Below are 16135 nucleotides of genomic sequence, written 5' to 3'. Positions count from 1 at the left end.
AAGTAAGAAAGAAAGTAACATGGACGAACGGTCGAAGATTCACCTTTCGTATTAATCTATCATTTATGTGGGTTACAATGTAGAGCACTACATGCTGTGATGAGGCTAACCTTAGGGCTCCACAGACTTCTAAGCATGAGCGAACACGACACAACACTGACGCACTCATTCAGATCTGCCATTATGCTACCGAATGGCGACACTGTTCTAGTGTCTGAAAATCCGGTTTGGGCTCCTCATACTCGTCTACTTTCAGGTACAAATCTAGGAGGTTGAGTCCCAGCTTCCGAGTGGACCATCTGACGGGACCACCTTGTCCAATTCCTCAGCTGGAGTGGATGTTGTCGAGATGGCTACACACGGAAATGTGGAGGTGATCTTGAGCACCATCCTGCAGTAGCCACTCGTCTTCCAGCAGATGAGGCAGTAAGTGCAGATATGACTCACCTGTGTGTGATTGTGGAAGGAGGACTGGTCGCACGAGGTGGTCACCAGTGATCCCTTGTCCACACACCAACGTTGAACCGTTGCTGATGGTTTGAAGCTACTATATCGTGAGGATTCTCCATAGCCCACAGATGGGTGTTGTGAAAGTTGACAATACTGCCCCTTGTGAAGACAGCTCCCTCTGTGGAGAGAATGGCTAACAGAAATCCCAGCACCATGGTGGCCTGTCCAATGAACCAGCGAGAGAACCGTAGCCGCACTGGCAGCTCCATAAATAATGAGGCCTGCACGTATTATAAGTGATATGGCTGTAGTCGTGAAGAATGTTCCGTACGGTTTTCTGACTTACCCGATGGTGTTTGGCCAACTGTATGGTACTGATATATGGATCACTGAGGTGTTTTATCTCTACCCTCAAGTGGGTGTACCTCCCTTGGATAACATTTCCAGCCATATGTCCACATCACTTATTTGGCTCCTTATCCTTTCAGGGTTGGTTTCCTTCAATTTTTCCCCATTTAGCAAAATCGCCCTGCATACACCTAGCTGAATTGAGAAGCCGCACTGACTGTATTCAGTAAGATGGCTGGAATATTTTTTTACCACATAGAATGGAAGACCGTTTCTACCTTACAGTTCTTTTTCTTATAATCGACGATATGAATTGATTTTACAACAGATACTAGTCCTGTCCTAGGAGGTCGAAGGAGAAATCACTGGGGACCAAGTCGAGTAATGCATTTATGCAAATCGCGTTGGCACACCGAAAAGATGAAAAGATAAATCTGTCACGGCTGTCAGCGATGACGGCGGAGGAACTGGAAAAACCGCTATCCTCTCATCCTCTCCCTACACCACATCCTCACCGCGCCAACACTTTCCCTGTATTACACCGCGAGATACACCCAGCAGTGGACTTATTCCCGTTTGCCTAGTAACGCTAGAAACGTATTGCGAAATGCAGGAAGACATGGAGATGTGAAGCTGCCCCTCAATATAGACAAATTTAACATATACACTCCTGGAAATTGAAATAAGAACACCGTGAATTCATTGTCCCAGGAAGGGGAAACTTTATTGACACATTCCTGGGGTCAGATACATCACATGATCACACTGACAGAACCACAGGCACATAGACACAGGCAACAGAGCATGCACAATGTCGGCACTAGTACAGTGTATATCCACCTTTCGCAGCAATGCAGGCTGCTATTCTCCCATGGAGACGATCGTAGAAATGCTGGATGTAGTCCTGTGGACGTGCAGACCGCGTGAGACGACGCTTCATCCAGCCCCAAACATGCTCAATGGGGGACAGATCCGGAGATCTTGCTGGCCAGGGTAGTTGACTTACACCTTCTAGAGCACGTTGGGTGGCACGGGATACATGCGGACGTGTATTGTCCTGTTGGAACAGCAAGTTCCCTTGCCGGTCTAGGAATGGTAGAACGATGGGTTCGATGACGGTTTGGATGTACCGTGCACTATTCAGTGTCCCCTCGACGATCACCAGTGGTGTACGGCCAGTGTAGAAGATCGCTCCCCACACCATGATGCCGGGTGTTGGCCCTGTGTGCCTCGGTCGTATGCAGTCCTGATTGTGGCGCTCACCTGCACGGCGCCAAACACGCATACGACCATCATTGGCACCAAGGCAGAAGCGACTCTCATCGCTGAAGACGACACATCTCCATTCGTCCCTCCATTCACGCCTGTCGCGACACCACTGGAGGCGGGCTGCACGATGTTGGGGCGTGAGCGGAAGACGGCCTAACGGTGTGCGGGACCGTAGCCCAGCTTCATGGAGACGGTTGCGAATGGTCCTCGCCGATACCCCAGGAGCAACAGTGTCCCTAATTTGCTGGGAAGTGGCGGTGCGGTCCCCTACGGCACTGCGTAGGATCCTACGGTCTTGGCGTGCATCCGTGCGTCGCTGCGGTCCGGTCCCAGGTCGACGGGCACGTGCACCTTCCGCCGACCACTGGCGACAACATCGATGTACTGTGGAGACCTCACGCCCCACGTGTTGAGCAATTCGGCGGTACGTCCACCCGGCCTCCCGCATGCCCACTATACGCCCTCGCTCAAAGTCCGTCAACTGCACATACGGTTCACGTCCACGCTGTCGCGGCATGCTACCAGTGTTAAAGACTGCGATGGAACTCCGTATGCCACGGCAAACTGGCTGACACTGACGGCGGCGGTGCACAAATGCTGCGCAGCTAGCGCCATTCGACGGCCAACACCGCGGTTCCTGGTGTGTCCGCTGTGCCGTGCGTGTGATCATTGCTTGTACAGCACTCTCGCAGTGTCCGGAGCAAGTATGGTGGGTCTGACACACCGGTGTCAATGTGTTCTTTTTTCCATTTCCAGGAGTGTATAAATTCTGTATATGATGGTGCAAGAAAAAGGGTGTTGGTAGATCTCCTAAATTGATATGATCTGATGCAGACTGTGTTTTTTCCAACTAGAGTGCAGGGGATGAGTATCACAACCATAGACAATATTTTTATTCATTCTTCATTACTACATAGGCATTCTGTTAGTAAAATTGTGAATGGCCTTTCAGACAATGCTGCAAAAATGTCACTTATAATTTCAAACTATGTAGGAAACTTGAGCCAACAACAACAGATGAGTTTTTTAAACTTCATCAAGGAACAAGAGTGGCAGGATGTTTATAGTGGTGGTAACATAGATGCCAAATGTAATGTTTTTCTTCACATATTTCTCATGCTCTGAGAGTTGCTTTCCAGTAGAAGATTCTAAACGGGGTACCAGCTGTAAAAGGCAGCCTGGGTGGCTCATTTGTGTGATAAGGATATCATGTAGGACAAAGCGGGAATTATATCAAAATGTTAGAAGTAGTCACAATCGTGCTACAGTAGCTCATTACAAACAGTACCATAAGGTGCTTAAAAGTCAAAGGGTATGTGGTATGCAAATAGAATATCTAATTCACAGGATGAAATTAAAACCATATGGTCAGTTGTGAAGGAAGCGTCTGGTTAGCAGCACAAAATAGACGATATAAAATCAATTCGTAGCAAAAACATTTTTGTTACTGATAAACCAGACATACGTAAAGTATTTAACAATCATTTTCTGAACATTGCTGGTGAATTAAACAAAAATTTAGTTTCTACAGGGAATCATACAACTCTCTTGGCAAATGCCTTTCCGAGATTGAAATCTGGAAAACTCCTCTATGAGAGAGACAAGAGGGAGATTGAGTCAATAATCAAATCACTGAAGACCAAGGACTCCAATGGATATGATGGAGTGCCTAGTAGAATATTCAAGTACTGTGCTGCAGATGTTAGCCATGTATCTAGCCATATTTGTAACTTTTCCTTTAGGAATGGTCAGTTTCCTGAACGATTTAAGTACTCCGTAGTACATCCACTCTATGAAAAGGGAGAAGGGGATAATGTAGATAATTTTAGACCTATTTCTATGCCATCAGTGTTTGCTAAAGTTATTGAAAAGGCTGTGTGTGTAAGAATAATTGATCATTTTATATCACATGATTTGCTATCAAATGTACAATTCGCCTTTAGAAGTTGTTTAACAACTGAAAATGCTGTATTCTCTTTTCTCTGTGAGGTAGGATGGGTTAATCAAAAGGCTGCAAACGCCAGGCGTATTTTTTGATTTAACTAAGGCGTTTGATTGTGCCGATCACAAAATATTACTCCAGAAGTTGGACCATTATGGAATACGGGGAGTAGCTCACAATTTGCTCACCTCTTACTTTAGCAAAGATCATTATTCACAGCATTGAGAACGGCTGTGATGTGGGGTACAATCAAGTGGGGGATGCCCCGGGATCAGTGTTTGGGCCACTGCTGTTCCTTATTTATATAAATGATATGCCCTCTAATATTACAGGTAACTCTAAAATATTTCTGGTTGCTGATGACACTAGCTTGTAGTAAAGGATTTTGTGTGCAACACTGGCTCTGTTTCAAATAGTGCAGTTCATAGCTTGTAGTAAATAAACTAACGCTAAATCACAGTAAGACTCAGTTTTTACAGATCCTAACACAGAATTCAACAAAATCTGACGTTTTAATTTCACGGAATGGGCATATGATTAGTTAAACTTAACAGTTCAAATTTCTAGATGTTCAGATAGATAGTAAACTGTAGTGGAAAGCCCACATTTAGGATCTTAAAGACTTCATGGTGTCATTTTTACTATTCAAACGGTATCTGAAGCGAGTGATTGTTCGACACGAAAATTAGTCTATTTTGCTTATTTTCATTCGCTTATGTCGTATGGTATTACATTTTCGGGTATCTCTTCCCAGTCTAAAAGGATATTTTTGGCTCAGAAACGGGCGGTTCCGGCAATAAGTGATGTAAGTTCACGAACCTCTTCTCGACTCCTGTTCACGAGTCTGGGTATTGTGACACTGGCCTTGTTAACAATATCGACTTATTCCCAAGAATAAGCTACTTTCACTATGTTAATACTCGGCAGAAATGAAACCTGCATTTGGATCGAACTTCCTTAACTCTTATGCAGAAAGGCGTGCAGTATACTGCTGCATCCATTTTCTATAAGCTACCATAATAATTCAAAAATCTTAGGAATGATCCGCGCGCTTTCAAATCGAAACTGAAGAGTTTCCTCGCGGGTTACTCGTTTTATTCTGTCGAGGAGTTCATTGAAAAATTAAGCTGAATTTTGTTGTGTTGTTCACTGCCTTTACTGAAACTTATGGCTTGACATTTTCGAGTTCATAAACATTTTCTGATTATCTGTTATTAGTTTTATGTTGTAATTTCATGTACTGACACGTTCCATGACCTTGGAGCTTTGCTCCTCAATTTGGTTCTACGGAACTTGACGCGCAAATAAAAACAGAAAAAATAAAAACATTGCACATAAAAAAGACCTGTTACTGTATGGATTACACGACTGCAGAACAATCACTGAAAGCAGCCTCATCCATTAATTGTGTAGGAGTATGTGTACAAGGGGAGTTAAAGTGGAAAGACCGCATAAAACTAATTTCAGGTACGGCAGGTGCCAGACTGAGAATCGCTGGAAGGCAACCGATATATTTCTTTCTCCTACATACACTATCTGATAATAACAGGGTATGTCCACCCTTGCCGGCCGGTGTGGCCGAGCGGTTCTGGGCGCTTCAGTCCGGAACCGCGTGACCGCTGCGGTCGCAGGTTCGAATCCTGCCTCTGGCTTGGATGTGTCTGATGTCCTTAGGTTGGTTAGGTTTAAGTAGTTCTAAGTTCTAGGGGACTGATGACCTCAGAAGTTAAGTCCCACAGTGCTCAGAGTCATTTGAACCACTTGTCCACCCTTGGCGTTTGTGAGTGCTTGAACCCTGCTGAGGACACTTTCAATGAGGATCTGAATGTCTGTGGAAGAATGGCAACCCATTATTCCTCAAGAGTCGAAACCGATGAAGGTAGTGATTTCGGACACCGACGTTCTAACTCATGCCAAATGTATTCCTCTGGGCTGAAGTCGGGACAGAGGGCACGCCAGTCCATATCAGGAATGTCGTTGTCCACAAGCCATTGCCTCACAGATGCTGCTTTACGACAGGGTGCATTGTCATGCTGAAACAATCAGTCACAGTATCCCAACAGTTCCTCTACTGTACGCAGTATGCAACGCTATAAATTGTGTTCACATCCTTCCACCATTTAGCGTTTCCTGAAACGCAGTAAGGGGCTCACAAGCTAGCCATGGAAATCATCGGCATACCTTAATACCACCACGTCTGTGTACTTCACTGTTGGCACCACACGTGATACCAGGTAACGTTCTCCAGGAATTCGCCAAATCTAAACCTTTTCATCGGATTGACACATCATATGCTGTGATTCATCGCTCCAAATTACTTGTTTTCAGTCAACTACTATGTCTCTGTTTACCCCACCTCAAGCTTCGCTTCGCATTGACGACAGAAATGTGTGGCTTATGACGAATTGCTCGACTGTCGAACCTATTTTCTTAACCCCTTGCACACAAGCATTGTGCTGTATAGGGCTGTGAAATGAAAATGAGATAGATGGAAGAAAAGGAAGTAAACTGTTTATTATTTCAAAAGTAATTTTCATAGGCCAACGGCCTTGCTGCAGTGGTAACGTCGGTTCCTGTCAGATCACCGAAGTTAAGTGCTGTTGGTCTGGGCCAGCACTTGGATGGGTGACCATCAAGTATGCCGAGCGCTATTGGTCAGCGTGGTGCACTCAGCCCTTGTGAGGCAAACTGAGGAGCTACTTGATTGAGAAGTAGCGGCTCCGGTCTCGTAAACTGACATACGGCTCGGAGAGCGGTGTGCTGTCCACATTCCCCTCCGTATCCGCATCCAGTGACGCCTGTGGGCTGAGGATGACACGGCGGCCGGTCGGTACCATTGGGCCTTCATGGCCTGTTCGGGCGGAGTTTTTAGTCTGAGTAATCGTCAGAACTGTTGACAGATTAATCCCACTGTGAGACAACGTGGTCAATGCTTTCATGGAGATATGTCTCCAGTTGCCTATGGAACCATAATTGTACCCAGGCTTGCAACTCTTCGTGCGAAGGAAATCGACGCCCACGGATGTGTTTCTTCACGACTGCGAAAGTATGGAAATCGCATGGGGGGGGAGGGGGGGGTACTGAGATTGCATGCAGGATGGGTAAGGGCTTCCCAGCGAAACTTGTGCAGCATACTCGAACAAACCTTGCAAGACTAACTGAAACCCTCAGCTGCCGACAGGTGCTGTTGATATACCTCGATGTGGACAGCTGAAAATGTGTGCCCCGACCGGGACTCGAACCCGGGATCTCCTGCTTACATGGCAGACGCTCTATCCATCCGAGCCACCGCGGGCACAGATGAATAGCGCGACTGCAGGGACTTATCCCATGCACGCTTCCCGTGAGACTCACATTCCCAACTGTCCACAATTCTACCTTATAGACATTTGCCCACCCCCTCATTACTCGCGCACGCTTTGGCGATTGCCGTAAGAGTTTGGGCAACCTGTGCGCATTCGCACAGGTCGGCAGCTGAGGGTTTCAGTTATCATTTATTCGAGGGAAAAGCTGCACGGTCATCAACAATATTCTGTTCTTTCGGGAACAGTTACTGTCTTCATATATATAGTTAATGGCTACCCAGCCATTGACCTTCGTCTGTGCGAATCCGCACAGGTTGCCCAAACTCTTACGTGCTTCAACGACCAATCCACCTGAGATATGCTATTCAATACCGCTTCAACCACACACGAGCTATATGCCGGACATCCATCATGTTGGAAGTACATCGCCATTCTGTCATGCAGTGAAATATCTTGTAGTAACAGCGGTAGAACATTACGTAGGAAATCAGCATTCATTGCACCGTTTAGATTGCCAGCGATAAAATGGAGGCCAATTATTCTTTCTCCCATAATGCCGCACCATACATTAACCCGCCTAGGTCGCTGATGTTCCACTTGTCGCAGCCACCGTGGTATCTCCGTTGCCCAATAGTGCATATTATGCCGGTTTACGTTACCGCTGTTGGTGAATGACGCTTCGTCGCTAAACAGAACGCGTGCAAAAAATCTGTCATCGTCCCGTAATTTCTCTTGTGCCCAGTGGCAGAACTGTACAGGTCGTTCAAACTCGTCGCCATGCAATGCCTAGTGCATAGAAATAAGGTACGGGTGCAATCGATGTTGATGTAGCATTCTCAACACCGACGTTTTTGAGATTCCCGATTCTCGCGCAGTTTATCTGTTACTGACGTGCGGATTAGCCGCGGACAGCAGCTAAAACACCTACTTGGGCATCATCATTTGTTGCAGGTCGTGGTTGACGTTTCCTTAAATAACGTAACTATCCGGCGAATGGTCCGGACACTTGGATGATGTCGTCCAGGATACCGAGCAGCATACATAGCACACGCCCTTTGGGCATTTTGATCACAATAGCCAAACATCAACACGATAGCGACCTTTTCTGCAATTGGTAAACCATACATTTTAACACGAGTAATGTACCACGAAGCAAATACCATCCGCACTGGCGGAATGTTACGTGATACCACGTACTTATACGTTTGTGAATATTACAGCGCCATCTATCACAAATCGAAAAAAGTGGTCCAACTAACTCATGTTTCTTTACGTACTACACGAACATGTATTAAAAATGGGGGTTCCTATTTAAAAAACCGCAGTTGATATCCGTTTGACCTATGATAGCGCCATCTAGCGGGTCAACCATAGCGCCATCTGGTTTCCCCCTTCAAGCTAGAAAAGTTTCGTTGTTTGAAGTTTTTTCGTTTGACGCTTATTTCGTGAGATATTTGCCACGGTCACTATCAATGGACCACCCTATATACTGTAGAAGGTCAGTTACGGATTTCCTGCTTTTGGGAAGCTGTCCAGGTTTGAGTCAGACCACACTGGTGGGTTGACACAGTAAAATTGAGTATACCTAAAAGATGCTTATCGGAATTTACAAGGCATGACTGTTTAATAATAATTTGAATGGTTATTCAGTGATGAGTATTGTTGTTCATAATGTCTCTGAGCTGTGGTTGCCCTCCCCAAAAGTTGATGACGACATTGGTCCCAGCTGCCACCATCTGCAGATGCAGCTGCAGCTGCGCCCACTACACACGCCTCACAGCGTGCAGCCGTTGCTATGCAGTTCCTCGGAACACTCTCCTTGGCGACCTCCAAGTTTTTATTCCTACCCTTGACCTCTCTGCTCTCCGCTCTCATTTTGACCTCACTCCCACAATCTCCTCTCAAGACCCCATTCCCTCCTCTCACTCCCCTTCTAGACTGTCGCTTCTATTTCGTTCTTTTACCAAGCACACTGCTCTACTATCTCGATTTGTAAATCTCACTCTCACATCACCTTGCTCACCATTTCCGTATTACTGCTCTCGCTGTAGGCTACAAGCTACACTACTGGCCATTACAATTACTACACCAAGAGCAAATGCAGATGATAAACGGGTACTCATTGGACAAATATATTATACTAGAACTGACTTCTGATTACATTTTCAAGCAGTTTGGGTGCATAGATCCTGAGAAATCAGTACCCCGAACAACCGCCTCTGGCCGTAATAGCAGCCTTTATACGCCTGGCCATTGAGTCAAACAGAGCTTGGATGGCGAGTACAGGTACAGCTGCCCATGCAGCTTCAACAGGATACCACAGTTCATCAAGAGTAGTGACTGGAATATTGCGACGAGCCACTTGCTCGGCTACCATTGACCAGACGTTTTCAATTGGTGAGAGATCTGGAGAATGTGCTGCTCAGGGCGGCAGTCGAACATTTTCTGTATCCAGAAAGGACCGTACAGGACCTGCAGCATGCGGTCGTGCATTATCCTGCCGAAATGTAGGGTTCCGCAGGGATCGAATGAAGGGTAGAGCCACGAGTCGTAACACATCTGAAATGTAACGTCCAGTGTTCAAAGTGCCGCCAATGAGACGTGTAACCAATGGCACCCCATAACATCACGCCGTGTGATACGCCAGTATGGCGATGACGAATACACGCTTCCAATGTGCGTTCATCGCGATGTCACCAAACACGGATTATGATGCTGTAAACAGAACCTGGATTCATCCGAAAAAATGATGTTTTGCCATCCGTGCACCCAGCTTCGTCGTCGAGTACACCATCACAGGCGCTCCTGTCTGTGATGCAGCGTCAAGGGTAACCGCAGTCACGGCCTCCGAGCTGATAGTCCATGCTGCTTCAAACGTCGTCGAACTGTTCGTGCAGATGGTTGTCGTCTTTCAAACGTCCCCATCTGTTGACTCACGGATCGAGACGTGGCTGCATCATCCGTTCCAGCCGTGTGGATAAGATGCCTCTCATCTCGACTGCTAGTGATACGAGGCCGTTGGGATCCAGCACGGCGTTCCGTATTACCCTCCTGAACCCACCGATTCCATATTCTGCTAACAGTCATTGGATCTCGACCAGCGCGAGCAGCAATGTCGCGATACGATAAACCGCAATCGCGATAGGCTACAATCCGACCTGTATCAAAGTCGGAAACGTGATGGTACGCATTTCTCCTCCTTACACGAGGCATCACAACAACGTCTCGCCGGGCAACGCCGGTCAACTGCTGTTTGTGTATGAGAAATGGGTTGGAAACTTTCCTCATGTCAGCACGTTATAAGTGTCGCCACCGGCGCCAACCTCGTGTGAATGCTTTGAAAAGCTAATCATTTGCATATCACAGTATCTTCTTCCTGTCGGTTAAATTTCGCGTCTGTAGCACGTCATCTTCGTGGTGTAGCAATTGTAATGGCCAGTAGTGTATTTATAATGCGCCGATGATCCGAGACATTAAGACCGCTGCCCACCGTGTGGCTGATGGCCGTCTGCTGACGTAGTCGCCTTGTGACTCTCTGCAAAGCACATCTAACGACGGAGCAACAATGCTGGTGCGGAGACAAGTGTTTCGGAGCTTACCGTTCAGCCCACATTGTTGAAATGGGGTTCTGCAGCAGATGGCCCCGACGTGTCCCCAAGTCGACTCAACGCCATCGTCAGTTACGATTCCAGTGTGCACGGGGTCATCGAGATTGGATCGTGGATCAATAAAAAAGTGTGGCCGGGTCACATACAGCATGTCGCTTGTTACACCAGATCGATGATCGTTTACGGATAAGCAGTCGTCCAGGAGAACGGCATTTCGAAATGCGTACTGCGCCACGAACATAGGTCACTATGGATAATATTATGTTGTAGAGGAAATTCACATGGCAGCTGTGGCAATAACTGAGATATAATGACAGGCATAGGCTACTTGACTTACCTTAGAAGCTAGATTAAGGAAGGCCAAACCTACGTTTCTAGCATTTGTAGACTTAGAGAAAGCTTTTGACAATGTTGACTGGAACACTCTCAAATTCTGCATGGGTAAAATACAGCGAGCGAAAGGCTATTTACAATTTGTACAGAAACCAGATGGCAGTTATAAGAGTCGAGGGACATGAAAGGGAAGCAGTGGTTGGGAAGGGAGTGAGACAGGGTTGTAGCCTATCCCCGAAGTTACTCAATCTGTATATTGAGCAAGCAGTGAAGGAAACAAAAGAAAAATTCGGAGTAGGTATGAAAATCCATGGAGAAGAAATAAAAACTTTGAGGTTCGCCGATGACATTGTAATTCTGTCAGAGACAGCAAAGGACTTGCAAGAGCAGTTGAACGGAATGGACAGTGTCTTGAAAAGAGGATATAAGATGAACATCAACAAAAGCAAAACGAGGATAATGGAATGTAGTCGAATTAAGTCGGGTGATGCTGAAGGAATTAGATTAGGAAATGAAACACTTAAAGTAGTAAAGGAGTTTTGCTATTTAGGGAGTAAAATAACCGATGATGGTCGAAGTAGAGAGGATATAAAATGTAGACTGGCAATCGCAAGGAAAGCGTATCTGAAGAAGAGAAATTTGTTAACATCGAGTATAGATTTAAGTGTCAGGAAGTCGTTTCTGAAAGTATTTGTATGGAGTGTAGCCATGTATGGAAGTGAAACATGAACGATAAATAGTTTGGACAAGAAGAGGACAGAAGCTTTCGAAATGTGGTGCTACAGAAGAATGCAGAAGATTAGATGGGTAGATCACATAACTAATGAGGAAGTATTGAATAGGATTGGGGAGAAGAGAAGTTTGTGGCACAACTTGACCAGAAGAAGGGATCGGTTGGTAGGACATGTTCTGAGGCATTAAGGGATCACCAATTTAGTATTGGTGGGCAGTGTGGAGGGTAAAAATCGTAGAGGGAGACCAAGGGATGACTACACAAAGCAGATTCAGAAGGATGTAGGTTGCAGTAGGTACTGGGAGATGAAGAAGCTTGCATAGGATAGAGTAGCATGGAGAGCTGCATCAAACCAGTCTCAGGACTGAAGACCACAACAACAACAACAGGCTACTTGAGCATTATTGCGAACCATCTTTAATTGCTTTATGTCCTCCCCGAGGCCGATGGTATCTTCCAGCGCAACAACTCTCACATAGTCGGAATAACGCCACGACGGTTTCAAGAGCGTTATAGTGAACAGAAAATTGAGGATATGTAACGTGACGATCAGTGTGCTTTAGGGAGGGTAAAGGCACCACAGAAGCAGTTCTAACGTTGCAGTTTATAATGCAACCAAGACTAAAGAAAAATCAAGACACGTTCATTGGATTCGTCGACCTGGAAAAAGCGTTCGACAATGAAAAATGGTGCAAGATGTTGGAAATTTTGAGAAAAATAGTTGTCAGTTATAGGGAGAGACGGGTAATATACCATATCTACAAGTCAAGAGGGAAAAATAAGAGTGGACGAACAAGAACGAAGTCCTCGGATCAAAAATGGGGAAGGCAGGGATGTAGTCTTTCACCCCTACTGTCCAATCTGTGCATCGAAGAAACAATGACGCAAATAAAGGAAAGGTTCAGGAGTGAAATTAATATTCAAGATGAAAGAACATGAATGATACGATTCGCTGATAACATAGCTATCTGAGTGAAAGTGAAAAAGAATTACATGATCTGCTGAATGAAATGAACAGTTTAATGAGTACAGAATATGGAGTGAGAGTAAAACGAAGGAAGACGAAAGTAATGAGAAGTAGCAGAAATGAGAACAGCGAGATACTGAATACCAGGATTGATGGTCACAAAGTAGATGAAGTTAAGGAATTCTGCTACCTAGGCAGCAAAATAACCAATGACGGACGGAGAAAGGAGAACCTCGAAAGAAATCTAGCACTGACAAAAAGGGCACTTCTGGTCATGAGAAGTCTACTAGTATTAAACATAGGCGTTAATTTGTCGAAGAAATTTCTGAGAATATACCTTCGGAGTACAGCATTGTATGGTAGTGAAACATGAACTGTGGGAAACCCGGAACAGAAGATAATCGAAGCGTTTGTGATGTGAATTTTGAAAATTAGGTGGATTGATAATGTAAGGAATGGGGAGGTTCTGCGCAGAATCGGAGAGGAAAGGAATATGTGGAAAACACTGACAAGGAGAAGGAACAGGATGACAGCACTAGGGTCGGTGTCCGTTTGGGTCTGCCTATCGCTGTTAGCAAGTCGTGTGCATTCATCCCCTGTGTGGCCATTAGAGGAGCTACTTGACTGAGAAGTAGGTAACGGAAACTGAAAACGGCCGAGAGAGCGGTGAGCTGACCACGTGCCCCTCCATCCAGTGACGCATTTGCACTGAGGATGACACGGCGATCGTCGGCTGGGCGTTAAAGGTTTGTTCAGATGAAGTTCTTGCAGTCTCCAACATCATTACATGCCTATACCACTGTTGTTTGGAGTTGCTGCTTAGGTCTAAACGAGGTGACTTGATTCTGGCTTTCGTCCTTAGCTCCTCATTCCTTAACTCGTGAGTGATGGATCTAAGGAATTTGATTCCTGATGCCTGGAGTCTCCGTGACTCTTCTCTTTGTGACGGTGCATGCTTCGATAGCGTAGGTCACTATTGGCACTAAGTACCTACTGAACGTCACTAATTTTGCTTATGCTGGAATGCTGTCATTCCATAAAATGTTCCTCGCCTGATGAAAGACATCAGGGAATGACTTCCGTGGTACTAGAGGGAGCTGTAGAGGAATACTATCAGCAAATAATTGAGGACGTAAGTTGCGAGTGCTGCTGTGAGATGAAGGGGTTGGCACAGGAGAGGAATTCGTCGAGGGTCACATCAAACCAGTCAGATGACTGACGACACACAAAAGAAAAGTGAACTCAGGTTGATGTTTTGTCCACCAAATTCGTCTGATTTGAATGTGACGGAATACATCTTGGACGCTACCGGGCGCCAGCTCTGTGTCAACTACAGGTCCGTGATTTTCTGAAATTACAGGGAATGGGCACAAATACCGGTAAAAAACAAGAATACAACAGATTAAAACTGTGTGCCGGACCGAGACTCGAACTCGGGACCTTTCCCTGTCGCGGGCAAGTGCTCTACCAACTGAGCTACCCAAGCACGACTCACGCCCCGTCCTCACAGCTTTACTTCTGCCAGTAACTCTTCTCCTACCTTCCAAACTTTACAGAAGCTCTCCTGCGAACCTTGCAGAACTAGCACTCCTGAAAGAAAGGATATTGCGGAGACATGGCTTAGCTTCAGCCTAGCGGATGTTTCCAGAATGAGATTTTCACTCTGCAGCGGAGGGTGCGCTGATATGAAACTTCCTCGTAGATTAAAACTGTGTGCCGGACCGAGACTCGAACTCGGGACCTTTGCCTTTCGCGGGCAAGTGCTCTGCCAACTGAGCTACCCAAGCACGACTCACGCCCCGTCCTCACACCCTACTTCTGTCAGTACTTCTGCTGTGGCTAAACCACGTCTCCGCAATATCCTTTCTTTTAGGAGTGCTAGTCCTGCAAGTTTTGCAGGAGAGCTTTTGTAAAGTTTAGAAGGTAGGAGACGAGGTACTAGCAGAAGTAAAGCTGTGAGGACGGGGCGTGAGTCGTGCTTGGGTAGCTCAGTTGGTAGAGCAATTGCCCGCGAAAGACAACGGTCCCGAGTTCGAGTCTCGGTCCGGCACACAGTTTTAATCTGCCAGGAAGTTTAAAATAAGCGCACACTACGCTGCAGAGTGAAAAATCTCATTCTAAGAATATAACACATTACCATATCTAATACGGTATAGGAAAGGCGATGCAATTCAAAACAACTTCCAGTCTTCTAACAATGGACAAATACAGGTCCTTGTTGTCAAGCCAATCTTACAACTTCTTTTACGTTGAATAAGAAGCACACAGTTTTTTTTTATAGATTTTTGTTTGGTTCTAATTAGTTCTCACTTGATTGGACCATCTTCAGGAAACAACTGACAAGCGTCTGCGAGGGACATCAGTTCTTAAGCAACGAAACATTATAAGCTAAGATACAATCCACGTGTACAGAATGTTGTACACCAAACGTGACTTTTAACGTCGAAGTTACATTTTATACAGTTTACAATATTAACCGCAATAAATAGATATTAATATTGTCCAATGGACAATATTAAGGGCAGTAAATAAATAATGATATTGTCCATTGCGTAAAGTGTAGCTTGAACGTTAAAAAAGAAGTTTGGTGCTCAACATTCTGTGTCAATGGACTGTATATTTGCTTAAGAACTAGTGTCCCTTCCAGACACAAACCAGTTGCTTCCTGAAGATGGCCCAGTTAGGAGAAAACTAGTTAGAAATAAACGAAAATCAGTAGAACAGAAACAATTCACTTATTTTTAAACCTTAAACATGGGACTGTCCTACCAAGAAGTTGCGGGTGAATCTATAAATAACTATCTTAATCATTACTACCGCAAAACAGTGGCCCCTTCAGGTACCAACGACGGAGGTGCAAAGCCAGGTCGCAACCTTGACTCCAAAGTAGTGCAGAAAGCGCCAGTAGTACTGACATCTGGTCCTTGTAGTGGCGAGGGGAGGTGGGTCAATTAATCCTCATAAGCGCAAAACCAGTCACGCAGGATGGGCCCTGTCGCCTTGGAACACAGCATCATCGTTGGGGAACAAATATTGTACCATGCCATGGATGTGGTAAGCTGAAATGGTCACATAATACTTGGCAGTAATCCGAACATGCACAGTAACCTTGTACCCGTGGAATACCACGAATTTCGGACTTGTGTACGCCAACTCAGCTACAAATTAATTTTATCTGCT

The 16135-nt window shown here is 45.6% G+C and overlaps 1 protein-coding gene and 1 non-coding gene across 2 annotated transcripts in view; both read right to left on the bottom strand.

Moving 5' to 3' along the window:
- LOC126109840 (solute carrier family 46 member 3-like) overlaps nt 1–16135 on the bottom strand; it is a 612447-nt gene that overhangs the window by 152777 nt on the left and 443535 nt on the right. The window lies entirely within an intron of this gene.
- Nucleotides 7231–7305, bottom strand: Trnat-ugu (transfer RNA threonine (anticodon UGU)). Its single transcript has one exon. It is a non-coding gene; the product is annotated as a tRNA-Thr (tRNA).

The sequence above is a fragment of the Schistocerca cancellata genome, chromosome 12, assembly GCF_023864275.1.
Source record: "Schistocerca cancellata isolate TAMUIC-IGC-003103 chromosome 12, iqSchCanc2.1, whole genome shotgun sequence".
In the NCBI taxonomy this organism is placed as follows: domain Eukaryota; kingdom Metazoa; phylum Arthropoda; class Insecta; order Orthoptera; family Acrididae; genus Schistocerca; species Schistocerca cancellata.
The sequence above is the reverse complement of the archived record's forward strand: the minus strand, read 5'-3'. Positions and strand labels throughout refer to the sequence as shown.